The sequence below is a fragment of the Phyllobates terribilis genome, unplaced genomic scaffold (genome assembly GCF_046119375.1).
Source record: "Phyllobates terribilis strain yellow unplaced genomic scaffold, ASM4611937v1 Scaffold_40__1_contigs__length_11209783, whole genome shotgun sequence".
In the NCBI taxonomy this organism is placed as follows: Eukaryota; Metazoa; Chordata; class Amphibia; order Anura; family Dendrobatidae; genus Phyllobates; species Phyllobates terribilis.
The window spans coordinates 10,629,501-10,655,282 of record NW_027362800.1 but is presented as its reverse complement, the minus strand read 5'-3'; the positions used below and the strand labels follow the sequence as shown (position 1 = coordinate 10,655,282).

The window sequence follows — 25,782 nt, the reverse complement described above, 5'->3', positions numbered from 1 at the left end:
AAAGTGCAGGCATGTGAGGGATCTAGAGGTTGACAGCATGTCTTCTTAACGGGAGTCCAGGTGGCCATCTCCACAAATGGACTTTTCAGAATCCTTGGGTGGCACCGTAGTCGGAAACCAATTCTGGTTATCGCTTCTCGGCCTTTTGGCTAAGATCAAGTGTAGTATCTGTTCTTATCAGTTTAATATCTGATACGTCCCCTATCTGGGGACCATGTATTAAATGGATTTTTAGAACAGGGAGATGGAAAAAGAGCTTGCTCTGTCCACTCCACGCATTGACCTGGTATTGCAGTATCTCCAGGACCGGTGCACCCCTTCTTTAATGCAGTTTCTAAAATCAGAAAGAATTGAATTCAATGCTTTTTGTTCATTTTGCTTGTTTGTCGGATTTTGGGATGGACTCTTTGGCTTTGCTTTTCTTCTCCTCATTGGATTTTTCATGTTAAAAGTTGCAGAAGCCAGATGACAAGCTCATTTTGGTTCAACTTCAGCAACTGTGCATTGCATTGCCATGTAATGTAATGTAATGCAATGCTATCTATCTAGCTCTCCCTCTATACTTCCTTTTGGATAAACAGACATATTAGGCAAGCATTTTGGAGCTTTCACCTAAATAACTACAGGTGGTGAGATAAGCTGCACAATATAATTGACCTTTCAGTATATTGTTGCACACACACCATCTATTTAGCAAATGCCCTTGTTATCAACAGCAGCCTTTTAAACTCACCTGAGCTAACAGGTATGTGAGCTGGTTACTCTGCTGCGCTTAAAATTTCTTTTTTGGTTTGCTACAATGCCTTTTCTGAAACGTTGTCTCCCTCTGCTGGAACACTGACTTCTTTCATTTAATGCCTGCAGACTATAAAAGAGAAACCAACCCAAAAAGTTTGGTTGATTAGTCTGTGGCATTCTTTTAAACTGTTGCTTATGGCGGTCTCTGTGAGCTTCTCAGTGACATTCAGCCATCCAGGTATCCCGCCTGCAGTAGACGGAATGTGGCAATGGAACGCTGGCTGCGCGTGTCATAATAGGCTCTGAGCCTTTATATACCTGCGCACAGCAGCAGCCACCTTCAGTCTGCTGCTGGACAGCCAGCAGCAGCAGCAGCAGGAGAGGTAATTAATCAGCAACCCTCCTGCTAAGGGTAGACAGCTGCTCGTTCCACCCCCCCCCCCGCCTTAATTGGTTCTCCTCCCTTCCAACGGTGTTGAGGCGGGTGGGAACAGCCGGGGGTTGAGGGTACTGTGCTAAAAGAGGTGGAGTTATGCAGATCTAAAACGCGTGGATTGCAGCAGCAGCAAGCCGAAAAGTGCAGGCATGTGAGGGATCTAGAGGTTGACAGCATGTCTTCTTAACGGGAGTCCAGGTGGCCATCTCCACAAATGGACTTTTCAGAATCCTTGGGTGGCACCGTAGTCGGAAACCAATTCTGGTTATCGCTTCTCGGCCTTTTGGCTAAGATCAAGTGTAGTATCTGTTCTTATCAGTTTAATATCTGATACGTCCCCTATCTGGGGACCATATATTAAATGGATTTTTAGAACAGGGAGATGGAAAAAGAGCTTGCTCTGTCCACTCCACGCATTGACCTGGTATTGCAGTATCTCCAGGACCGGTGCACCCCTTCTTTAATGCAGTTTCTAAAATCAGAAAGAATTGAATTCAATGCTTTTTGTTCATTTTGCTTGTTTGTCGGATTTTGGGATGGACTCTTTGGCTTTGCTTTTCTTCTCCTCATTGGATTTTTCATGTTAAAAGTTGCAGAAGCCAGATGACAAGCTCATTTTGGTTCAACTTCAGCAACTGTGCATTGCATTGCCATGTAATGTAATGTAATGCAATGCTATCTATCTAGCTCTCCCTCTATACTTCCTTTTGGATAAACAGACATATTAGGCAAGCATTTTGGAGCTTTCACCTAAATAACTACAGGTGGTGAGATAAGCTGCACAATATAATTGACCTTTCAGTATATTGTTGCACACACACCATCTATTTAGCAAATGCCCTTGTTATCAACAGCAGCCTTTTAAACTCACCTGAGCTAACAGGTATGTGAGCTGGTTACTCTGCTGCGCTTAAAATTTCTTTTTTGGTTTGCTACAATGCCTTTTCTGAAACGTTGTCTCCCTCTGCTGGAACACTGACTTCTTTCATTTAATGCCTGCAGACTATAAAAGAGAAACCAACCCAAAAAGTTTGGTTGATTAGTCTGTGGCATTCTTTTAAACTGTTGCTTATGGCGGTCTCTGTGAGCTTCTCAGTGACATTCAGCCATCCAGGTATCCCGCCTGCAGTAGACGGAATGTGGCAATGGAACGCTGGCTGCGCGTGTCATAATAGGCTCTGAGCCTTTATATACCTGCGCACAGCAGCAGCCACCTCCAGTCTGCTGCTGGACAGCCAGCAGCAGCAGGAGAGGTAATTAATCAGCAACCCTCCTGCTAAGGGTAGACAGCTGCTCGTTCCACCCCCCCTCCCCGCCTTAATTGGTTCTCCTCCCTTCCAACGGTGTTGAGGCGGGTGGGAACAGCCGGGGGTTGAGGGTACTGTGCTAAAAGAGGTGGAGTTATGCAGATCTAAAACGCGTGGATTGCAGCAGCAGCAAGCCGAAAAGTGCAGGCATGTGAGGGATCTAGAGGTTGACAGCATGTCTTCTTAACGGGAGTCCAGGTGGCCATCTCCACAAATGGACTTTTCAGAATCCTTGGGTGGCACCGTAGTCGGAAACCAATTCTGGTTATCGCTTCTCGGCCTTTTGGCTAAGATCAAGTGTAGTATCTGTTCTTATCAGTTTAATATCTGATACGTCCCCTATCTGGGGACCATATATTAAATGGATTTTTAGAACAGGGAGATGGAAAAAGAGCTTGCTCTGTCCACTCCACGCATTGACCTGGTATTGCAGTATCTCCAGGACCGGTGCACCCCTTCTTTAATGCAGTTTCTAAAATCAGAAAGAATTGAATTCAATGCTTTTTGTTCATTTTGCTTGTTTGTCGGATTTTGGGATGGACTCTTTGGCTTTGCTTTTCTTCTCCTCATTGGATTTTTCATGTTAAAAGTTGCAGAAGCCAGATGACAAGCTCATTTTGGTTCAACTTCAGCAACTGTGCATTGCATTGCCATGTAATGTAATGTAATGCAATGCTATCTATCTAGCTCTCCCTCTATACTTCCTTTTGGATAAACAGACATATTAGGCAAGCATTTTGGAGCTTTCACCTAAATAACTATAGGTGGTGAGATAAGCTGCACAATATAATTGACCTTTCAGTATATTGTTGCACACACACCATCTATTTAGCAAATGCCCTTGTTATCAACAGCAGCCTTTTAAACTCACCTGAGCTAACAGGTATGTGAGCTGGTTACTCTGCTGCGCTTAAAATTTCTTTTTTGGTTTGCTACAATGCCTTTTCTGAAACGTTGTCTCCCTCTGCTGGAACACTGACTTCTTTCATTTAATGCCTGCAGACTATAAAAGAGAAACCAACCCAAAAAGTTTGGTTGATTAGTCTGTGGCATTCTTTTAAACTGTTGCTTATGGCGGTCTCTGTGAGCTTCTCAGTGACATTCAGCCATCCAGGTATCCCGCCTGCAGTAGACGGAATGTGGCAATGGAACGCTGGCTGCGCGTGTCATAATAGGCTCTGAGCCTTTATATACCTGCGCACAGCAGCAGCCACCTTCAGTCTGCTGCTGGACAGCCAGCAGCAGCAGCAGCAGGAGAGGTAATTAATCAGCAACCCTCCTGCTAAGGGTAGACAGCTGCTCGTTCCACCCCCCCCCCGCCTTAATTGGTTCTCCTCCCTTCCAACGGTGTTGAGGCGGGTGGGAACAGCCGGGGGTTGAGGGTACTGTGCTAAAAGAGGTGGAGTTATGCAGATCTAAAACGCGTGGATTGCAGCAGCAGCAAGCCGAAAAGTGCAGGCATGTGAGGGATCTAGAGGTTGACAGCATGTCTTCTTAACGGGAGTCCAGGTGGCCATCTCCACAAATGGACTTTTCAGAATCCTTGGGTGGCACCGTAGTCGGAAACCAATTCTGGTTATCGCTTCTCGGCCTTTTGGCTAAGATCAAGTGTAGTATCTGTTCTTATCAGTTTAATATCTGATACGTCCCCTATCTGGGGACCATATATTAAATGGATTTTTAGAACAGGGAGATGGAAAAAGAGCTTGCTCTGTCCACTCCACGCATTGACCTGGTATTGCAGTATCTCCAGGACCGGTGCACCCCTTCTTTAATGCAGTTTCTAAAATCAGAAAGAATTGAATTCAATGCTTTTTGTTCATTTTGCTTGTTTGTCGGATTTTGGGATGGACTCTTTGGCTTTGCTTTTCTTCTCCTCATTGGATTTTTCATGTTAAAAGTTGCAGAAGCCAGATGACAAGCTCATTTTGGTTCAACTTCAGCAACTGTGCATTGCATTGCCATGTAATGTAATGTAATGCAATGCTATCTATCTAGCTCTCCCTCTATACTTCCTTTTGGATAAACAGACATATTAGGCAAGCATTTTGGAGCTTTCACCTAAATAACTACAGGTGGTGAGATAAGCTGCACAATATAATTGACCTTTCAGTATATTGTTGCACACACACCATCTATTTAGCAAATGCCCTTGTTATCAACAGCAGCCTTTTAAACTCACCTGAGCTAACAGGTATGTGAGCTGGTTACTCTGCTGCGCTTAAAATTTCTTTTTTGGTTTGCTACAATGCCTTTTCTGAAACGTTGTCTCCCTCTGCTGGAACACTGACTTCTTTCATTTAATGCCTGCAGACTATAAAAGAGAAACCAACCCAAAAAGTTTGGTTGATTAGTCTGTGGCATTCTTTTAAACTGTTGCTTATGGCGGTCTCTGTGAGCTTCTCAGTGACATTCAGCCATCCAGGTATCCCGCCTGCAGTAGACGGAATGTGGCAATGGAACGCTGGCTGCGCGTGTCATAATAGGCTCTGAGCCTTTATATACCTGCGCACAGCAGCAGCCACCTTCAGTCTGCTGCTGGACAGCCAGCAGCAGCAGCAGCAGGAGAGGTAATTAATCAGCAACCCTCCTGCTAAGGGTAGACAGCTGCTCGTTCCACCCCCCCCCCCGCCTTAATTGGTTCTCCTCCCTTCCAACGGTGTTGAGGCGGGTGGGAACAGCCGGGGGTTGAGGGTACTGTGCTAAAAGAGGTGGAGTTATGCAGATCTAAAACGCGTGGATTGCAGCAGCAGCAAGCCGAAAAGTGCAGGCATGTGAGGGATCTAGAGGTTGACAGCATGTCTTCTTAACGGGAGTCCAGGTGGCCATCTCCACAAATGGACTTTTCACAATCCTTGGGTGGCACCGTAGTCGGAAACCAATTCTGGTTATCGCTTCTCGGCCTTTTGGCTAAGATCAAGTGTAGTATCTGTTCTTATCAGTTTAATATCTGATACGTCCCCTATCTGGGGACCATATATTAAATGGATTTTTAGAACAGGGAGATGGAAAAAGAGCTTGCTCTGTCCACTCCACGCATTGACCTGGTATTGCAGTATCTCCAGGACCGGTGCACCCCTTCTTTAATGCAGTTTCTAAAATCAGAAAGAATTGAATTCAATGCTTTTTGTTCATTTTGCTTGTTTGTCGGATTTTGGGATGGACTCTTTGGCTTTGCTTTTCTTCTCCTCATTGGATTTTTCATGTTAAAAGTTGCAGAAGCCAGATGACAAGCTCATTTTGGTTCAACTTCAGCAACTGTGCATTGCATTGCCATGTAATGTAATGTAATGCAATGCTATCTATCTAGCTCTCCCTCTATACTTCCTTTTGGATAAACAGACATATTAGGCAAGCTTTTTGGAGCTTTCACCTAAATAACTACAGGTGGTGAGATAAGCTGCACAATATAATTGACCTTTCAGTATATTGTTGCACACACACCATCTATTTAGCAAATGCCCTTGTTATCAACAGCAGCCTTTTAAACTCACCTGAGCTAACAGGTATGTGAGCTGGTTACTCTGCTGCGCTTAAAATTTCTTTTTTGGTTTGCTACAATGCCTTTTCTGAAACGTTGTCTCCCTCTGCTGGAACACTGACTTCTTTCATTTAATGCCTGCAGACTATAAAAGAGAAACCAACCCAAAAAGTTTGGTTGATTAGTCTGTGGCATTCTTTTAAACTGTTGCTTATGGCAGTCTCTGTGAGCTTCTCAGTGACATTCAGCCATCCAGGTATCCCGCCTGCAGTAGACGGAATGTGGCAATGGAACGATGGCTGCGCGTGTCATAATAGGCTCTGAGCCTTTATATACCTGCGCACAGCAGCAGCCACCTTCAGTCTGCTGCTGGACAGCCAGCAGCAGCAGCAGCAGGAGAGGTAATTAATCAGCAACCCTCCTGCTAAGGGTAGACAGCTGCTCGTTCCACCCCCCCCCGCCTTAATTGGTTCTCCTCCCTTCCAACGGTGTTGAGGCGGGTGGGAACAGCCGGGGGTTGAGGGTACTGTGCTAAAAGAGGTGGAGTTATGCAGATCTAAAACGCGTGGATTGCAGCAGCAGCAAGCCGAAAAGTGCAGGCATGTGAGGGATCTAGAGGTTGACAGCATGTCTTCTTAACGGGAGTCCAGGTGGCCATCTCCACAAATGGACTTTTCAGAATCCTTGGGTGGCACCGTAGTCGGAAACCAATTCTGGTTATCGCTTCTCGGCCTTTTGGCTAAGATCAAGTGTAGTATCTGTTCTTATCAGTTTAATATCTGATACGTCCCCTATCTGGGGACCATATATTAAATGGATTTTTAGAACAGGGAGATGGAAAAAGAGCTTGCTCTGTCCACTCCACGCATTGACCTGGTATTGCAGTATCTCCAGGACCGGTGCACCCCTTCTTTAATGCAGTTTCTAAAATCAGAAAGAATTGAATTCAATGCTTTTTGTTCATTTTGCTTATTTGTCGGATTTTGGGATGGACTCTTTGGCTTTGCTTTTCTTCTCCTCATTGGATTTTTCATGTTAAAAGTTGCAGAAGCCAGATGACAAGTTCATTTTGGTTAAACTTCAGCAACTGTGCATTGCATTGCCATGTAATGTAATGTAATGCAATGCTATCTATCTAGCTCTCCCTCTATACTTCCTTTTGGATAAACAGACATATTAGGCAAGCATTTTGGAGCTTTCACCTAAATAACTACAGGTGGTGAGATAAGCTGCACAATATAATTGACCTTTCAGTATATTGTTGCACACACACCATCTATTTAGCAAATGCCCTTGTTATCAACAGCAGCCTTTTAAACTCACCTGAGCTAACAGGTATGTGAGCTGGTTACTCTGCTGTGCTTAAAATTTCTTTTTTGGTTTGCTACAATGCCTTTTCTGAAACGTTGTCTCCCTCTGCTGGAACACTGACTTCTTTCATTTAATGCCTGCAGACTATAAAAGAGAAACCAGCCCAAAAAGTTTGGTTGATTAGTCTGTGGCATTCTTTTAAACTGTTGCTTATGGCGGTCTCTGTGAGCTTCTCAGTGACATTCAGCCATCCAGGTATCCCGCCTGCAGTAGACGGAATGTGGCAATGGAACGCTGGCTGCGCGTGTCATAATAGGCTCTGAGCCTTTATATACCTGCGCACAGCAGCAGCCACCTTCAGTCTGCTGCTGGACAGCCAGCAGCAGCAGCAGCAGGAGAGGTAATTAATCAGCAACCCTCCTGCTAAGGGTAGACAGCTGCTCGTTCCACCCCCCCCCCCCCGCCTTAATTGGTTCTCCTCCCTTCCAACGGTGTTGAGGCGGGTGGGAACAGCCGGGGGTTGAGGGTACTGTGCTAAAAGAGGTGGAGTTATGCAGATCTAAAACGCGTGGATTGCAGCAGCAGCAAGCCGAAAAGTGCAGGCATGTGAGGGATCTAGAGGTTGACAGCATGTCTTCTTAACGGGAGTCCAGGTGGCCATCTCCACAAATGGACTTTTCAGAATCCTTGGGTGGCACCGTAGTCGGAAACCAATTCTGGTTATCGCTTCTCGGCCTTTTGGCTAAGATCAAGTGTAGTATCTGTTCTTATCAGTTTAATATCTGATACGTCCCCTATCTGGGGACCATATATTAAATGGATTTTTAGAACAGGGAGATGGAAAAAGAGCTTGCTCTGTCCACTCCACGCATTGACCTGGTATTGCAGTATCTCCAGGACCGGTGCACCCCTTCTTTAATGCAGTTTCTAAAATCAGAAAGAATTGAATTCAATGCTTTTTGTTCATTTTGCTTGTTTGTCGGATTTTGGGATGGACTCTTTGGCTTTGCTTTTCTTCTCCTCATTGGATTTTTCATGTTAAAAGTTGCAGAAGCCAGATGACAAGCTCATTTTGGTTCAACTTCAGCAACTGTGCATTGCATTGCCATGTAATGTAATGTAATGCAATGCTATCTATCTAGCTCTCCCTCTATACTTCCTTTTGGATAAACAGACATATTAGGCAAGCATTTTGGAGCTTTCACCTAAATAACTACAGGTGGTGAGATAAGCTGCACAATATAATTGACCTTTCAGTATATTGTTGCACACACACCATCTATTTAGCAAATGCCCTTGTTATCAACAGCAGCCTTTTAAACTCACCTGAGCTAACAGGTATGTGAGCTGGTTACTCTGCTGCGCTTAAAATTTCTTTTTTGGTTTGCTACAATGCCTTTTCTGAAACGTTGTCTCCCTCTGCTGGAACACTGACTTCTTTCATTTAATGCCTGCAGACTATAAAAGAGAAACCAACCCAAAAAGTTTGGTTGATTAGTCTGTGGCATTCTTTTAAACTGTTGCTTATGGCGGTCTCTGTGAGCTTCTCAGTGACATTCAGCCATCCAGGTATCCCGCCTGCAGTAGACGGAATGTGGCAATGGAACGCTGGCTGCGCGTGTCATAATAGGCTCTGAGCCTTTATATACCTGCGCACAGCAGCAGCCACCTTCAGTCTGCTGCTGGACAGCCAGCAGCAGCAGCAGCAGGAGAGGTAATTAATCAGCAACCCTCCTGCTAAGGGTAGACAGCTGCTCGTTCCACCCCCCCCCCCCGCCTTAATTGGTTCTCCTCCCTTCCAACGGTGTTGAGGCGGGTGGGAACAGCCGGGGGTTGAGGGTACTGTGCTAAAAGAGGTGGAGTTATGCAGATCTAAAACGCGTGGATTGCAGCAGCAGCAAGCCGAAAAGTGCAGGCATGTGAGGGATCTAGAGGTTGACAGCATGTCTTCTTAACGGGAGTCCAGGTGGCCATCTCCACAAATGGACTTTTCACAATCCTTGGGTGGCACCGTAGTCGGAAACCAATTCTGGTTATCGCTTCTCGGCCTTTTGGCTAAGATCAAGTGTAGTATCTGTTCTTATCAGTTTAATATCTGATACGTCCCCTATCTGGGGACCATATATTAAATGGATTTTTAGAACAGGGAGATGGAAAAAGAGCTTGCTCTGTCCACTCCACGCATTGACCTGGTATTGCAGTATCTCCAGGACCGGTGCACCCCTTCTTTAATGCAGTTTCTAAAATCAGAAAGAATTGAATTCAATGCTTTTTGTTCATTTTGCTTGTTTGTCGGATTTTGGGATGGACTCTTTGGCTTTGCTTTTCTTCTCCTCATTGGATTTTTCATGTTAAAAGTTGCAGAAGCCAGATGACAAGCTCATTTTGGTTCAACTTCAGCAACTGTGCATTGCATTGCCATGTAATGTAATGTAATGCAATGCTATCTATCTAGCTCTCCCTCTATACTTCCTTTTGGATAAACAGACATATTAGGCAAGCTTTTTGGAGCTTTCACCTAAATAACTACAGGTGGTGAGATAAGCTGCACAATATAATTGACCTTTCAGTATATTGTTGCACACACACCATCTATTTAGCAAATGCCCTTGTTATCAACAGCAGCCTTTTAAACTCACCTGAGCTAACAGGTATGTGAGCTGGTTACTCTGCTGCGCTTAAAATTTCTTTTTTGGTTTGCTACAATGCCTTTTCTGAAACGTTGTCTCCCTCTGCTGGAACACTGACTTCTTTCATTTAATGCCTGCAGACTATAAAAGAGAAACCAACCCAAAAAGTTTGGTTGATTAGTCTGTGGCATTCTTTTAAACTGTTGCTTATGGCAGTCTCTGTGAGCTTCTCAGTGACATTCAGCCATCCAGGTATCCCGCCTGCAGTAGACGGAATGTGGCAATGGAACGATGGCTGCGCGTGTCATAATAGGCTCTGAGCCTTTATATACCTGCGCACAGCAGCAGCCACCTTCAGTCTGCTGCTGGACAGCCAGCAGCAGCAGCAGCAGGAGAGGTAATTAATCAGCAACCCTCTTGCTAAGGGTAGACAGCTGCTCGTTCCACCCCCCCCCGCCTTAATTGGTTCTCCTCCCTTCCAACGGTGTTGAGGCGGGTGGGAACAGCCGGGGGTTGAGGGTACTGTGCTAAAAGAGGTGGAGTTATGCAGATCTAAAACGCGTGGATTGCAGCAGCAGCAAGCCGAAAAGTGCAGGCATGTGAGGGATCTAGAGGTTGACAGCATGTCTTCTTAACGGGAGTCCAGGTGGCCATCTCCACAAATGGACTTTTCAGAATCCTTGGGTGGCACCGTAGTCGGAAACCAATTCTGGTTATCGCTTCTCGGCCTTTTGGCTAAGATCAAGTGTAGTATCTGTTCTTATCAGTTTAATATCTGATACGTCCCCTATCTGGGGACCATATATTAAATGGATTTTTAGAACAGGGAGATGGAAAAAGAGCTTGCTCTGTCCACTCCACGCATTGACCTGGTATTGCAGTATCTCCAGGACCGGTGCACCCCTTCTTTAATGCAGTTTCTAAAATCAGAAAGAATTGAATTCAATGCTTTTTGTTCATTTTGCTTGTTTGTCGGATTTTGGGATGGACTCTTTGGCTTTGCTTTTCTTCTCCTCATTGGATTTTTCATGTTAAAAGTTGCAGAAGCCAGATGACAAGCTCATTTTGGTTCAACTTCAGCAACTGTGCATTGCATTGCCATGTAATGTAATGCAATGCTATCTATCTAGCTCTCCCTCTATACTTCCTTTTGGATAAACAGACATATTAGGCAAGCATTTTGGAGCTTTCACCTAAATAACTACAGGTGGTGAGATAAGCTGCACAATATAATTGACCTTTCAGTATATTGTTGCACACACACCATCTATTTAGCAAATGCCCTTGTTATCAACAGCAGCCTTTTAAACTCACCTGAGCTAACAGGTATGTGAGCTGGTTACTCTGCTGCGCTTAAAATTTCTTTTTTGGTTTGCTACAATGCCTTTTCTGAAACGTTGTCTCCCTCTACTGGAACACTGACTTCTTTCATTTAATGCCTGCAGACTATAAAAGAGAAACCAACCCAAAAAGTTTGGTTGATTAGTCTGTGGCATTCTTTTAAACTGTTGCTTATGGCGGTCTCTGTGAGCTTCTCAGTGACATTCAGCCATCCAGGTATCCCGCCTGCAGTAGACGGAATGTGGCAATGGAACGCTGGCTGCGCGTGTCATAATAGGCTCTGAGCCTTTATATACCTGCGCACAGCAGCAGCCACCTCCAGTCTGCTGCTGGACAGCCAGCAGCAGCAGGAGAGGTAATTAATCAGCAACCCTCCTGCTAAGGGTAGACAGCTGCTCGTTCCACCCCCCCTCCCCGCCTTAATTGGTTCTCCTCCCTTCCAACGGTGTTGAGGCGGGTGGGAACAGCCGGGGGTTGAGGGTACTGTGCTAAAAGAGGTGGAGTTATGCAGATCTAAAACGCGTGGATTGCAGCAGCAGCAAGCCGAAAAGTGCAGGCATGTGAGGGATCTAGAGGTTGACAGCATGTCTTCTTAACGGGAGTCCAGGTGGCCATCTCCACAAATGGACTTTTCAGAATCCTTGGGTGGCACCGTAGTCGGAAACCAATTCTGGTTATCGCTTCTCGGCCTTTTGGCTAAGATCAAGTGTAGTATCTGTTCTTATCAGTTTAATATCTGATACGTCCCCTATCTGGGGACCATATATTAAATGGATTTTTAGAACAGGGAGATGGAAAAAGAGCTTGCTCTGTCCACTCCACGCATTGACCTGGTATTGCAGTATCTCCAGGACCGGTGCACCCCTTCTTTAATGCAGTTTCTAAAATCAGAAAGAATTGAATTCAATGCTTTTTGTTCATTTTGCTTGTTTGTCGGATTTTGGGATGGACTCTTTGGCTTTGCTTTTCTTCTCCTCATTGGATTTTTCATGTTAAAAGTTGCAGAAGCCAGATGACAAGCTCATTTTGGTTCAACTTCAGCAACTGTGCATTGCATTGCCATGTAATGTAATGTAATGCAATGCTATCTATCTAGCTCTCCCTCTATACTTCCTTTTGGATAAACAGACATATTAGGCAAGCATTTTGGAGCTTTCACCTAAATAACTATAGGTGGTGAGATAAGCTGCACAATATAATTGACCTTTCAGTATATTGTTGCACACACACCATCTATTTAGCAAATGCCCTTGTTATCAACAGCAGCCTTTTAAACTCACCTGAGCTAACAGGTATGTGAGCTGGTTACTCTGCTGCGCTTAAAATTTCTTTTTTGGTTTGCTACAATGCCTTTTCTGAAACGTTGTCTCCCTCTGCTGGAACACTGACTTCTTTCATTTAATGCCTGCAGACTATAAAAGAGAAACCAACCCAAAAAGTTTGGTTGATTAGTCTGTGGCATTCTTTTAAACTGTTGCTTATGGCGGTCTCTGTGAGCTTCTCAGTGACATTCAGCCATCCAGGTATCCCGCCTGCAGTAGACGGAATGTGGCAATGGAACGCTGGCTGCGCGTGTCATAATAGGCTCTGAGCCTTTATATACCTGCGCACAGCAGCAGCCACCTTCAGTCTGCTGCTGGACAGCCAGCAGCAGCAGCAGCAGGAGAGGTAATTAATCAGCAACCCTCCTGCTAAGGGTAGACAGCTGCTCGTTCCACCCCCCCCCCGCCTTAATTGGTTCTCCTCCCTTCCAACGGTGTTGAGGCGGGTGGGAACAGCCGGGGGTTGAGGGTACTGTGCTAAAAGAGGTGGAGTTATGCAGATCTAAAACGCGTGGATTGCAGCAGCAGCAAGCCGAAAAGTGCAGGCATGTGAGGGATCTAGAGGTTGACAGCATGTCTTCTTAACGGGAGTCCAGGTGGCCATCTCCACAAATGGACTTTTCAGAATCCTTGGGTGGCACCGTAGTCGGAAACCAATTCTGGTTATCGCTTCTCGGCCTTTTGGCTAAGATCAAGTGTAGTATCTGTTCTTATCAGTTTAATATCTGATACGTCCCCTATCTGGGGACCATATATTAAATGGATTTTTAGAACAGGGAGATGGAAAAAGAGCTTGCTCTGTCCACTCCACGCATTGACCTGGTATTGCAGTATCTCCAGGACCGGTGCACCCCTTCTTTAATGCAGTTTCTAAAATCAGAAAGAATTGAATTCAATGCTTTTTGTTCATTTTGCTTGTTTGTCGGATTTTGGGATGGACTCTTTGGCTTTGCTTTTCTTCTCCTCATTGGATTTTTCATGTTAAAAGTTGCAGAAGCCAGATGACAAGCTCATTTTGGTTCAACTTCAGCAACTGTGCATTGCATTGCCATGTAATGTAATGTAATGCAATGCTATCTATCTAGCTCTCCCTCTATACTTCCTTTTGGATAAACAGACATATTAGGCAAGCATTTTGGAGCTTTCACCTAAATAACTACAGGTGGTGAGATAAGCTGCACAATATAATTGACCTTTCAGTATATTGTTGCACACACACCATCTATTTAGCAAATGCCCTTGTTATCAACAGCAGCCTTTTAAACTCACCTGAGCTAACAGGTATGTGAGCTGGTTACTCTGCTGCGCTTAAAATTTCTTTTTTGGTTTGCTACAATGCCTTTTCTGAAACGTTGTCTCCCTCTGCTGGAACACTGACTTCTTTCATTTAATGCCTGCAGACTATAAAAGAGAAACCAACCCAAAAAGTTTGGTTGATTAGTCTGTGGCATTCTTTTAAACTGTTGCTTATGGCGGTCTCTGTGAGCTTCTCAGTGACATTCAGCCATCCAGGTATCCCGCCTGCAGTAGACGGAATGTGGCAATGGAACGCTGGCTGCGCGTGTCATAATAGGCTCTGAGCCTTTATATACCTGCGCACAGCAGCAGCCACCTTCAGTCTGCTGCTGGACAGCCAGCAGCAGCAGCAGCAGGAGAGGTAATTAATCAGCAACCCTCCTGCTAAGGGTAGACAGCTGCTCGTTCCACCCCCCCCCCCCGCCTTAATTGGTTCTCCTCCCTTCCAACGGTGTTGAGGCGGGTGGGAACAGCCGGGGGTTGAGGGTACTGTGCTAAAAGAGGTGGAGTTATGCAGATCTAAAACGCGTGGATTGCAGCAGCAGCAAGCCGAAAAGTGCAGGCATGTGAGGGATCTAGAGGTTGACAGCATGTCTTCTTAACGGGAGTCCAGGTGGCCATCTCCACAAATGGACTTTTCACAATCCTTGGGTGGCACCGTAGTCGGAAACCAATTCTGGTTATCGCTTCTCGGCCTTTTGGCTAAGATCAAGTGTAGTATCTGTTCTTATCAGTTTAATATCTGATACGTCCCCTATCTGGGGACCATATATTAAATGGATTTTTAGAACAGGGAGATGGAAAAAGAGCTTGCTCTGTCCACTCCACGCATTGACCTGGTATTGCAGTATCTCCAGGACCGGTGCACCCCTTCTTTAATGCAGTTTCTAAAATCAGAAAGAATTGAATTCAATGCTTTTTGTTCATTTTGCTTGTTTGTCGGATTTTGGGATGGACTCTTTGGCTTTGCTTTTCTTCTCCTCATTGGATTTTTCATGTTAAAAGTTGCAGAAGCCAGATGACAAGCTCATTTTGGTTCAACTTCAGCAACTGTGCATTGCATTGCCATGTAATGTAATGTAATGCAATGCTATCTATCTAGCTCTCCCTCTATACTTCCTTTTGGATAAACAGACATATTAGGCAAGCTTTTTGGAGCTTTCACCTAAATAACTACAGGTGGTGAGATAAGCTGCACAATATAATTGACCTTTCAGTATATTGTTGCACACACACCATCTATTTAGCAAATGCCCTTGTTATCAACAGCAGCCTTTTAAACTCACCTGAGCTAACAGGTATGTGAGCTGGTTACTCTGCTGCGCTTAAAATTTCTTTTTTGGTTTGCTACAATGCCTTTTCTGAAACGTTGTCTCCCTCTGCTGGAACACTGACTTCTTTCATTTAATGCCTGCAGACTATAAAAGAGAAACCAACCCAAAAAGTTTGGTTGATTAGTCTGTGGCATTCTTTTAAACTGTTGCTTATGGCAGTCTCTGTGAGCTTCTCAGTGACATTCAGCCATCCAGGTATCCCGCCTGCAGTAGACGGAATGTGGCAATGGAACGATGGCTGCGCGTGTCATAATAGGCTCTGAGCCTTTATATACCTGCGCACAGCAGCAGCCACCTTCAGTCTGCTGCTGGACAGCCAGCAGCAGCAGCAGCAGGAGAGGTAATTAATCAGCAACCCTCCTGCTAAGGGTAGACAGCTGCTCGTTCCACCCCCCCCCGCCTTAATTGGTTCTCCTCCCTTCCAACGGTGTTGAGGCGGGTGGGAACAGCCGGGGGTTGAGGGTACTGTGCTAAAAGAGGTGGAGTTATGCAGATCTAAAACGCGTGGATTGCAGCAGCAGCAAGCCGAAAAGTGCAGGCATGTGAGGGATCTAGAGGTTGACAGCATGTCTTCTTAACGGGAGTCCAGGTGGCCATCTCCACAAATGGACTTTTCAGAATCCTTGGGTGGCACCGTAGTCGGAAACCAATTCTGGTTATCGCTTCTCGGCCTTTTGGCTAAGATCAAGTGTAGTATCTGTTCTTATCAGTTTAATATCTGATACGTCCCCTATCTGGGGACCATATATTAAATAGATTTTTAGAACAGGGAGATGGAAAAAGAGCTTGCTCTGTCCACTCCACGCATTGACCTGGTATTGCAGTATCTCCAGGACCGGTGCACCCCTTCTTTAATGCAGTTTCTAAAATCAGAAAGAATTGAATTCAATGCTTTTTGTTCATTTTGCTTGTTTGTCGGATTTTGGGATGGACTCTTTGGCTTTGCTTTTCTTCTCCTCATTGGATTTTTCATGTTAAAAGTTGCAGAAGCCAGATGACAAGTTCATTTTGGTTAAACTTCAGCAACTGTGCATTGCATTGCCATGTAATGTAATGTAATGCAATGCTATCTATCTAGCTCTCCCTCTATACTTCCTTTTGGATAAACAGACATATTAGGCAAGCATTTTGGAGCTTTCACCTAAATAACTACAGGTGGTGAGATAAGCTGCACAATATAATTGACCTTTCAGTATATTGTTGCACACACACCATCTATTTAGCAAATGCCCTTGTTATCAACAGCAGCCTTTTAAACTCACCTGAGCTAACAGGTATGTGAGCTGGTTACTCTGCTGCGCTTAAAATTTCTTTTTTGGTTTGCTACAATGCCTTTTCTGAAACGTTGTCTCCCTCTGCTGGAACACTGACTTCTTTCATTTAATGCCTGCAGACTATAAAAGAGAAACCAACCCAAAAAGTTTGGTTGATTAGTCTGTGGCATTCTTTTAAACTGTTGCTTATGGCGGTCTCTGTGAGCTTCTCAGTGACATTCAGCCATCCAGGTATCCCGCCTGCAGTAGACGGAATGTGGCAATGGAACGCTGGCTGCGCGTGTCATAATAGGCTCTGAGCCTTTATATACCTGCGCACAGCAGCAGCCACCTTCAGTCTGCTGCTGGACAGCCAGCAGCAGCAGCTGCAGGAGAGGTAATTAATCAGCAACCCTCCTGCTAAGGGTAGACAGCTGCTCGTTCCACCCCCCCCCCCCCCGCCTCATTGGTTCTCCTCCCTTCCAACGGTGTTGAGGCGGGTGGGAACAGCCGGGGGTTGAGGGTACTGTGCTAAAAGAGGTGGAGTTATGCAGATCTAAAACGCGTGGATTGCAGCAGCAGCAAGCCGAAAAGTGCAGGCATGTGAGGGATCTAGAGGTTGACAGCATGTCTTCTTAACGGGAGTCCAGGTGGCCATCTCCACAAATGGACTTTTCAGAATCCTTGGGTGGCACCGTAGTCGGAAACCAATTCTGGTTATCGCTTCTCGGCCTTTTGGCTAAGATCAAGTGTAGTATCTGTTCTTATCAGTTTAATATCTGATACGTCCCCTATCTGGGGACCATATATTAAATGGATTTTTAGAACAGGGAGATGGAAAAAGAGCTTGCTCTGTCCACTCCACGCATTGACCTGGTATTGCAGTATCTCCAGGACCGGTGCACCCCTTCTTTAATGCAGTTTCTAAAATCAGAAAGAATTGAATTCAATGCTTTTTGTTCATTTTGCTTGTTTGTCGGATTTTGGGATGGACTCTTTGGCTTTGCTTTTCTTCTCCTCATTGGATTTTTCATGTTAAAAGTTGCAGAAGCCAGATGACAAGCTCATTTTGGTTCAACTTCAGCAACTGTGCATTGCATTGCCATGTAATGTAATGTAATGCAATGCTATCTATCTAGCTCTCCCTCTATACTTCCTTTTGGATAAACAGACATATTAGGCAAGCATTTTGGAGCTTTCACCTAAATAACTATAGGTGGTGAGATAAGCTGCACAATATAATTGACCTTTCAGTATATTGTTGCACACACACCATCTATTTAGCAAATGCCCTTGTTATCAACAGCAGCCTTTTAAACTCACCTGAGCTAACAGGTATGTGAGCTGGTTACTCTGCTGCGCTTAAAATTTCTTTTTTGGTTTGCTACAATGCCTTTTCTGAAACGTTGTCTCCCTCTGCTGGAACACTGATTTCTTTCATTTAATGCCTGCAGACTATAAAAGAGAAACCAACCCAAAAAGTTTGGTTGATTAGTCTGTGGCATTCTTTTAAACTGTTGCTTATGGCGGTCTCTGTGAGCTTCTCAGTGACATTCAGCCATCCAGGTATCCCGCCTGCAGTAGACGGAATGTGGCAATGGAACGCTGGCTGCGCGTGTCATAATAGGCTCTGAGCCTTTATATACCTGCGCACAGCAGCAGCCACCTTCAGTCTGCTGCTGGACAGCCAGCAGCAGCAGCAGCAGGAGAGGTAATTAATCAGCAACCCTCCTGCTAAGGGTAGACAGCTGCTCGTTCCACCCCCCCCCGCCTTAATTGGTTCTCCTCCCTTCCAACGGTGTTGAGGCGGGTGGGAACAGCCGGGGGTTGAGGGTACTGTGCTAAAAGAGGTGGAGTTATGCAGATCTAAAACGCGTGGATTGCAGCAGCAGCAAGCCGAAAAGTGCAGGCATGTGAGGGATCTAGAGGTTGACAGCATGTCTTCTTAACGGGAGTCCAGGTGGCCATCTCCACAAATGGACTTTTCAGAATCCTTGGGTGGCACCGTAGTCGGAAACCAATTCTGGTTATCGCTTCTCGGCCTTTTGGCTAAGATCAAGTGTAGTATCTGTTCTTATCAGTTTAATATCTGATACGTCCCCTATCTGGGGACCATATATTAAATAGATTTTTAGAACAGGGAGATGGAAAAAGAGCTTGCTCTGTCCACTCCACGCATTGACCTGGTATTGCAGTATCTCCAGGACCGGTGCACCCCTTCTTTAATGCAGTTTCTAAAATCAGAAAGAATTGAATTCAATGCTTTTTGTTCATTTTGCTTGTTTGTCGGATTTTGGGATGGACTCTTTGGCTTTGCTTTTCTTCTCCTCATTGGATTTTTCATGTTAAAAGTTGCAGAAGCCAGATGACAAGTTCATTTTGGTTAAACTTCAGCAACTGTGCATTGCATTGCCATGTAATGTAATGTAATGCAATGCTATCTATCTAGCTCTCCCTCTATACTTCCTTTTGGATAAACAGACATATTAGGCAAGCATTTTGGAGCTTTCACCTAAATAACTACAGGTGGTGAGATAAGCTGCACAATATAATTGACCTTTCAGTATATTGTTGCACACACACCATCTATTTAGCAAATGCCCTTGTTATCAACAGCAGCCTTTTAAACTCACCTGAGCTAACAGGTATGTGAGCTGGTTACTCTGCTGCGCTTAAAATTTCTTTTTTGGTTTGCTACAATGCCTTTTCTGAAACGTTGTCTCCCTCTGCTGGAACACTGACTTCTTTCATTTAATGCCTGCAGACTATAAAAGAGAAACCAACCCAAAAAGTTTGGTTGATTAGTCTGTGGCATTCTTTTAAACTGTTGCTTATGGCGGTCTCTGTGAGCTTCTCAGTGACATTCAGCCATCCAGGTATCCCGCCTGCAGTAGACGGAATGTGGCAATGGAACGCTGGCTGCGCGTGTCATAATAGGCTCTGAGCCTTTATATACCTGCGCACAGCAGCAGCCACCTTCAGTCTGCTGCTGGACAGCCAGCAGCAGCAGCTGCAGGAGAGGTAATTAATCAGCAACCCTCCTGCTAAGGGTAGACAGCTGCTCGTTCCACCCCCCCCCCCCCCCGCCTCATTGGTTCTCCTCCCTTCCAACGGTGTTGAGGCGGGTGGGAACAGCCGGGGGTTGAGGGTACTGTGCTAAAAGAGGTGGAGTTATGCAGATCTAAAACGCGTGGATTGCAGCAGCAGCAAGCCGAAAAGTGCAGGCATGTGAGGGATCTAGAGGTTGACAGCATGTCTTCTTAACGGGAGTCCAGGTGGCCATCTCCACAAATGGACTTTTCAGAATCCTTGGGTGGCACCGTAGTCGGAAACCAATTCTGGTTATCGCTTCTCGGCCTTTTGGCTAAGATCAAGTGTAGTATCTGTTCTTATCAGTTTAATATCTGATACGTCCCCTATCTGGGGACCATATATTAAATGGATTTTTAGAACAGGGAGATGGAAAAAGAGCTTGCTCTGTCCACTCCACGCATTGACCTGGTATTGCAGTATCTCCAGGACCGGTGCACCCCTTCTTTAATGCAGTTTCTAAAATCAGAAAGAATTGAATTCAATGCTTTTTGTTCATTTTGCTTGTTTGTCGGATTTTGGGATGGACTCTTTGGCTTTGCTTTTCTTCTCCTCATTGGATTTTTCATGTTAAAAGTTGCAGAAGCCAGATGACAAGCTCATTTTGGTTCAACTTCAGCAACTGTGCATTGCATTGCCATGTAATGTAATGTAATGCAATGCTATCTATCTAGCTCTCCCTCTATACTTCCTTTTGGATAAACAGACATATTAGGCAAGCATTTTGGAGCTTTCACCTAAATAACTATAGGTGGTGAGATAAGCTGCACAATATAATTGACCTTTCAGTATATTGTTGCACACACACCATCTATTTAGCAAATGCCCTTGTTATCAACAGCAGCCTTTTAAACTCACCTGAGCTAACAGGTATGTGAGCTGGTTACTCTGCTGCGCTTAAAATTTCTTTTTTGGTTTGCTACAATGCCTTTTCTGAAACGTTGTCTCCCTCTGCTGGAACACTGATTTCTTTCATTTAATGCCTGCAGACTATAAAAGAGAAACCAACCCAAAAAGTTTGGTTGATTAGTCTGTGGCATTCTTTTAAACTGTTGCTTATGGCGGTCTCTGTGAGCTTCTCAGTGACATTCAGCCATCCAGGTATCCCGCCTGCAGTAGACGGAATGTGGCAATGGAACGCTGGCTGCGCGTGTCATAATAGGCTCTGAGCCTTTATATACCTGCGCACAGCAGCAGCCACCTTCAGTCTGCTGCTGGACAGCCAGCAGCAGCAGCAGCAGGAGAGGTAATTAATCAGCAACCCTCCTGCTAAGGGTAGACAGCTGCTCGTTCCACCCCCCCCCCCGCCTTAATTGGTTCTCCTCCCTTCCAACGGTGTTGAGGCGGGTGGGAACAGCCGGGGGTTGAGGGTACTGTGCTAAAAGAGGTGGAGTTATGCAGATCTAAAACGCGTGGATTGCAGCAGCAGCAAGCCGAAAAGTGCAGGCATGTGAGGGATCTAGAGGTTGACAGCATGTCTTCTTAACGGGAGTCCAGGTGGCCATCTCCACAAATGGACTTTTCAGAATCCTTGGGTGGCACCGTAGTCGGAAACCAATTCTGGTTATCGCTTCTCGGCCTTTTGGCTAAGATCAAGTGTAGTATCTGTTCTTATCAGTTTAATATCTGATACGTCCCCTATCTGGGGACCATATATTAAATGGATTTTTAGAACAGGGAGATGGAAAAAGAGCTTGCTCTGTCCACTCCACGCATTGACCTGGTATTGCAGTATCTCCAGGACCGGTGCACCCCTTCTTTAATGCAGTTTCTAAAATCAGAAAGAATTGAATTCAATGCTTTTTGTTCATTTTGCTTGTTTGTCGGATTTTGGGATGGACTCTTTGGCTTTGCTTTTCTTCTCCTCATTGGATTTTTCATGTTAAAAGTTGCAGAAGCCAGATGACAAGCTCATTTTGGTTCAACTTCAGCAACTGTGCATTGCATTGCCATGTAATGTAATGTAATGCAATGCTATCTATCTAGCTCTCCCTCTATACTTCCTTTTGGATAAACAGACATATTAGGCAAGCATTTTGGAGCTTTCACCTAAATAACTACAGGTGGTGAGATAAGCTGCACAATATAATTGACCTTTCAGTATATTGTTGCACACACACCATCTATTTAGCAAATGCCCTTGTTATCAACAGCAGCCTTTTAAACTCACCTGAGCTAACAGGTATGTGAGCTGGTTACTCTGCTGCGCTTAAAATTTCTTTTTTGGTTTGCTAAAATGCCTTTTCTGAAACGTTGTCTCCCTCTGCTGGAACACTGACTTCTTTCATTTAATGCCTGCAGACTATAAAAGAGAAACCAACCCAAAAAGTTTGGTTGATTAGTCTGTGGCATTCTTTTAAACTGTTGCTTATGGCGGTCTCTGTGAGCTTCTCAGTGACATTCAGCCATCCAGGTATCCCGCCTGCAGTAGACGGAATGTGGCAATGGAACGCTGGCTGCGCGTGTCATAATAGGCTCTGAGCCTTTATATACCTGCGCACAGCAGCAGCCACCTTCAGTCTGCTGCTGGACAGCCAGCAGCAGCAGCAGCAGGAGAGGTAATTAATCAGCAACCCTCCTGCTAAGGGTAGACAGCTGCTCGTTCCACCACCCCCCCCCGCCTTAATTGGTTCTCCTCCCTTCCAACGGTGTTGAGGCGGGTGGGAACAGCCGGGGGTTGAGGGTACTGTGCTAAAAGAGGTGGAGTTATGCAGATCTAAAACGCGTGGATTGCAGCAGCAGCAAGCCGAAAAGTGCAGGCATGTGAGGGATCTAGAGGTTGACAGCATGTCTTCTTAACGGGAGTCCAGGTGGCCATCTCCACAAATGGACTTTTCAGAATCCTTGGGTGGCACCGTAGTCGGAAACCAATTCTGGTTATCGCTTCTCGGCCTTTTGGCTAAGATCAAGTGTAGTATCTGTTCTTATCAGTTTAATATCTGATACGTCCCCTATCTGGGGACCATATATTAAATGGATTTTTAGAACAGGGAGATGGAGAAAGAGCTTGCTCTGTCCACTCCACGCATTGACCTGGTATTGCAGTATCTCCAGGACCAGTGCACCCCTTCTTTAATGCAGTTTCTAAAATCAGAAAGAATTGAATTCAATGCTTTTTGTTCATTTTGCTTGTTTGTCGGATTTTGGGATGGACTCTTTGGCTTTGCTTTTCTTCTCCTCATTGGATTTTTCATGTTAAAAGTTGCAGAAGCCAGATGACAAGCTCATTTTGGTTCAACTTCAGCAACTGTGCATTGCATTGCCATGTAATGTAATGTAATGCAATGCTATCTATCTAGCTCTCCCTCTATACTTCCTTTTGGATAAACAGACATATTAGGCAAGCATTTTGGAGCTTTCACCTAAATAACTACAGGTGGTGAGATAAGCTGCACAATATAATTGACCTTTCAGTATATTGTTGCACACACACCATCTATTTAGCAAATGCCCTTGTTATCAACAGCAGCCTTTTAAACTCACCTGAGCTAACAGGTATGTGAGCTGGTTACTCTGCTGCGCTTAAAATTTCTTTTTTGGTTTGCTACAATGCCTTTTCTGAAACGTTGTCTCCCTCTGCTGGAACACTGACTTCTTTCATTTAATGCCTGCAGACTATAAAAGAGAAACCAACCCAAAAAGTTTGGTTGATTAGTCTGTGGCATTCTTTTAAACTGTTGCTTATGGCGGTCTCTGTGAGCTTCTCAGTGACATTCAGCCATCCAGGTATCCCGCCTGCAGTAGACGGAATGTGGCAATGGAACGCTGGCTGCGCGTGTCATAATAGGCTCTGAGCCTTTATATACCTGCGCACAGCAGCAGCCACCTTCAGTCTGCTGCTGGACAGCCAGCAGCAGCAGCAGCAGGAGAGGTAATTAATCAGCAACCCTCCTGCTAAGGGTAGACAGCTGCTCGTTCCACCCCCCCCCGCCTTAATTGGTTCTCCTCCCTTCCAACGGTGTTGAGGCGGGTGGGAACAGCCGGGGGTTGAGGGTACTGTGCTAAAAGAGGTGGAGTTATGCAGATCTAAAACGCGTGGATTGCAGCAGCAGCAAGCCGAAAAGTGCAGGCATGTGAGGGATCTAGAGGTTGACAGCATGTCTTCTTAACGGGAGTCCAGGTGGCCATCTCCACAAATGGACTTTTCAGAATCCTTGGGTGGCACCGTAGTCGGAAACCAATTCTGGTTATCGCTTCTCGGCCTTTTGGCTAAGATCAAGTGTAGTATCTGTTCTTATCAGTTTAATATCTGATACGTCCCCTATCTGGGGACCATATATTAAATGGATTTTTAGAACAGGGAGATGGAAAAAGAGCTTGCTCTGTCCACTCCACGCATTGACCTGGTATTGCAGTATCTCCAGGACCGGTGCACCCCTTCTTTAATGCAGTTTCTAAAATCAGAATGAATTGAATTCAATGCTTTTTGTTCATTTTGCTTGTTTGTCGGATTTTGGGATGGACTCTTTGGCTTTGCTTTTCTTCTCCTCATTGGATTTTTCATGTTAAAAGTTGCAGAAGCCAGATGACAAGCTCATTTTGGTTCAACTTCAGCAACTGTGCATTGCATTGCCATGTAATGTAATGTAATGCAATGCTATCTATCTAGCTCTCCCTCTATACTTCCTTTTGGATAAACAGACATATTAGGCAAGCATTTTGGAGCTTTCACCTAAATAACTACAGGTGGTGAGATAAGCTGCACAATATAATTGACCTTTCAGTATATTGTTGCACACACACCATCTATTTAGCAAATGCCCTTGTTATCAACAGCAGCCTTTTAAACTCACCTGAGCTAACAGGTATGTGAGCTGGTTACTCTGCTGCGCTTAAAATTTCTTTTTTGGTTTGCTACAATGCCTTTTCTGAAACGTTGTCTCCCTCTGCTGGAACACTGACTTCTTTCATTTAATGCCTGCAGACTATAAAAGAGAAACCAACCCAAAAAGTTTGGTTGATTAGTCTGTGGCATTCTTTTAAACTGTTGCTTATGGCGGTCTCTGTGAGCTTCTCAGTGACATTCAGCCATCCAGGTATCCCGCCTGCAGTAGACGGAATGTGGCAATGGAACGCTGGCTGCGCGTGTCATAATAGGCTCTGAGCCTTTATATACCTGCGCACAGCAGCAGCCACCTTCAGTCTGCTGCTGGACAGCCAGCAGCAGCAGCAGGAGAGGTAATTAATCAGCAACCCTCCTGCTAAGGGTAGACAGCTGCTCGTTCCACCCCCCCCCCCCCCGCCTTAATTGGTTCTCCTCCCTTCCAACGGTGTTGAGGCGGGTGGGAACAGCCGGGGGTTGAGGGTACTGTGCTAAAAGAGGTGGAGTTATGCAGATCTAAAACACGTGGATTGCAGCAGCAGCAAGCCGAAAAGTGCAGGCATGTGAGGGATCTAGAGGTTGACAGCATGTCTTCTTAACGGGAGTCCAGGTGGCCATCTCCACAAATGGACTTTTCAGAATCCTTGGGTGGCACCGTAGTCGGAAACCAATTCTGGTTATCGCTTCTCGGCCTTTTGGCTAAGATCAAGTGTAGTATCTTTTGAAAAGGCGGTTTTGGATGTTGGCCGCCCTAGTAGATTGATACATTATGCACACTGGGGTTTAGGCGCTTGTTAGTACGCCAGGTGGCTAATATAGTCATCTGGTGGAAAGCATGGCCCCCCAGGATCGACGCCATTGGGCCGGGGAAGATCGAAAGCCCGAAGTGTGAAGTGCCCCAGGAGTGGTGACCCTGGGGTGCCTTAACTCACTGGGATTGGGAACCCCACTTGAGTTTATGGCACATTTGCACAAGCACTTCAAATTTTCTTTCTTCGCACACACCCTTATTCCGGGCCTTCTGGCCTTAGGATGGGGAATTTTTCAATTCCCGGTCGAAGGTCCGGGCAGTATTATACTGTGAAACCTTCACTATTTATTTAATTTCTTTGTCACTGTGTGTCCACTTATTCACGTGTGTCACGTCCTACTAGGATTTTGTCGGGATGCGGTTCCCTTACGGGTTCCTCTCTTGGCAGGTCTAGGGGGGGAGTGTGTGGCCATCAGGTTCCGCTCCCCCCTGAACCCCCCTGGCTCTCCTCTTTCGGGAGGAGAGCGTTGTTGGCTCCCCTCTTCCGGGAGGGGAGCACAGTCTTTGGCTCCCAGTGCCTTGCTCGGGTGAGAACTCGGGCACGTGCTGGGGGTAAGATTGGGTCGCCTCTGGCTTCGACTGGAGGTGGCTTTTTGTCCCTGTTCCTCGC

The 25,782-nt window shown here is 45.4% G+C and overlaps 19 non-coding genes and 1 pseudogene across 19 annotated transcripts; all 20 read left to right on the top strand.

The window, feature by feature from the left end:
• Positions 1 to 129: 129 nt before the first annotated feature.
• LOC141184325 (U2 spliceosomal RNA) lies at positions 130 to 320 on the top strand. The gene has a single exon (XR_012259091.1). It is a non-coding gene; the product is annotated as a U2 spliceosomal RNA (small nuclear RNA).
• A 1,121-nt stretch (positions 321 to 1,441) lies between these two features.
• LOC141190841 (U2 spliceosomal RNA) lies at positions 1,442 to 1,632 on the top strand. The gene has a single exon (XR_012264854.1). It is a non-coding gene; the product is annotated as a U2 spliceosomal RNA (small nuclear RNA).
• Positions 1,633 to 2,748: 1,116 nt separating this feature from the next.
• Positions 2,749 to 2,939, top strand: LOC141190840 (U2 spliceosomal RNA). The gene has a single exon (XR_012264853.1). It is a non-coding gene; the product is annotated as a U2 spliceosomal RNA (small nuclear RNA).
• Positions 2,940 to 4,059: 1,120 nt separating this feature from the next.
• On the top strand, positions 4,060 to 4,250 carry LOC141190839 (U2 spliceosomal RNA). The gene has a single exon (XR_012264852.1). It is a non-coding gene; the product is annotated as a U2 spliceosomal RNA (small nuclear RNA).
• A 1,121-nt stretch (positions 4,251 to 5,371) lies between these two features.
• LOC141190838 (U2 spliceosomal RNA) lies at positions 5,372 to 5,562 on the top strand. The gene has a single exon (XR_012264851.1). It is a non-coding gene; the product is annotated as a U2 spliceosomal RNA (small nuclear RNA).
• A 1,119-nt stretch (positions 5,563 to 6,681) lies between these two features.
• Positions 6,682 to 6,872, top strand: LOC141190837 (U2 spliceosomal RNA). Its single transcript, XR_012264850.1, has one exon. It is a non-coding gene; the product is annotated as a U2 spliceosomal RNA (small nuclear RNA).
• Positions 6,873 to 7,995: 1,123 nt separating this feature from the next.
• Positions 7,996 to 8,186, top strand: LOC141190836 (U2 spliceosomal RNA). The gene has a single exon (XR_012264849.1). It is a non-coding gene; the product is annotated as a U2 spliceosomal RNA (small nuclear RNA).
• Positions 8,187 to 9,308: 1,122 nt separating this feature from the next.
• On the top strand, positions 9,309 to 9,499 carry LOC141190835 (U2 spliceosomal RNA). Its single transcript, XR_012264848.1, has one exon. It is a non-coding gene; the product is annotated as a U2 spliceosomal RNA (small nuclear RNA).
• A 1,119-nt stretch (positions 9,500 to 10,618) lies between these two features.
• Positions 10,619 to 10,809, top strand: LOC141190833 (U2 spliceosomal RNA). The gene has a single exon (XR_012264846.1). It is a non-coding gene; the product is annotated as a U2 spliceosomal RNA (small nuclear RNA).
• A 1,111-nt stretch (positions 10,810 to 11,920) lies between these two features.
• LOC141190832 (U2 spliceosomal RNA) lies at positions 11,921 to 12,111 on the top strand. The gene has a single exon (XR_012264845.1). It is a non-coding gene; the product is annotated as a U2 spliceosomal RNA (small nuclear RNA).
• Positions 12,112 to 13,231: 1,120 nt separating this feature from the next.
• LOC141190831 (U2 spliceosomal RNA) lies at positions 13,232 to 13,422 on the top strand. The gene has a single exon (XR_012264844.1). It is a non-coding gene; the product is annotated as a U2 spliceosomal RNA (small nuclear RNA).
• A 1,122-nt stretch (positions 13,423 to 14,544) lies between these two features.
• Positions 14,545 to 14,735, top strand: LOC141190830 (U2 spliceosomal RNA). Its single transcript, XR_012264843.1, has one exon. It is a non-coding gene; the product is annotated as a U2 spliceosomal RNA (small nuclear RNA).
• Positions 14,736 to 15,854: 1,119 nt separating this feature from the next.
• LOC141187277 (U2 spliceosomal RNA) lies at positions 15,855 to 16,045 on the top strand. Its single transcript, XR_012261478.1, has one exon. It is a non-coding gene; the product is annotated as a U2 spliceosomal RNA (small nuclear RNA).
• Positions 16,046 to 17,168: 1,123 nt separating this feature from the next.
• On the top strand, positions 17,169 to 17,359 carry LOC141190829 (U2 spliceosomal RNA). Its single transcript, XR_012264842.1, has one exon. It is a non-coding gene; the product is annotated as a U2 spliceosomal RNA (small nuclear RNA).
• Positions 17,360 to 18,478: 1,119 nt separating this feature from the next.
• LOC141187265 (U2 spliceosomal RNA) lies at positions 18,479 to 18,669 on the top strand. Its single transcript, XR_012261467.1, has one exon. It is a non-coding gene; the product is annotated as a U2 spliceosomal RNA (small nuclear RNA).
• A 1,124-nt stretch (positions 18,670 to 19,793) lies between these two features.
• Positions 19,794 to 19,984, top strand: LOC141190828 (U2 spliceosomal RNA). The gene has a single exon (XR_012264841.1). It is a non-coding gene; the product is annotated as a U2 spliceosomal RNA (small nuclear RNA).
• Positions 19,985 to 21,105: 1,121 nt separating this feature from the next.
• LOC141190827 (U2 spliceosomal RNA) lies at positions 21,106 to 21,296 on the top strand. The gene has a single exon (XR_012264840.1). It is a non-coding gene; the product is annotated as a U2 spliceosomal RNA (small nuclear RNA).
• A 1,122-nt stretch (positions 21,297 to 22,418) lies between these two features.
• LOC141187215 (U2 spliceosomal RNA) lies at positions 22,419 to 22,609 on the top strand. Its single transcript, XR_012261422.1, has one exon. It is a non-coding gene; the product is annotated as a U2 spliceosomal RNA (small nuclear RNA).
• Positions 22,610 to 23,728: 1,119 nt separating this feature from the next.
• Positions 23,729 to 23,919, top strand: LOC141190826 (U2 spliceosomal RNA). The gene has a single exon (XR_012264839.1). It is a non-coding gene; the product is annotated as a U2 spliceosomal RNA (small nuclear RNA).
• A 1,121-nt stretch (positions 23,920 to 25,040) lies between these two features.
• Positions 25,041 to 25,132, top strand: LOC141186163 (U2 spliceosomal RNA; annotated as a pseudogene).
• The last annotated feature ends 650 nt before the right edge of the window (positions 25,133 to 25,782 follow it).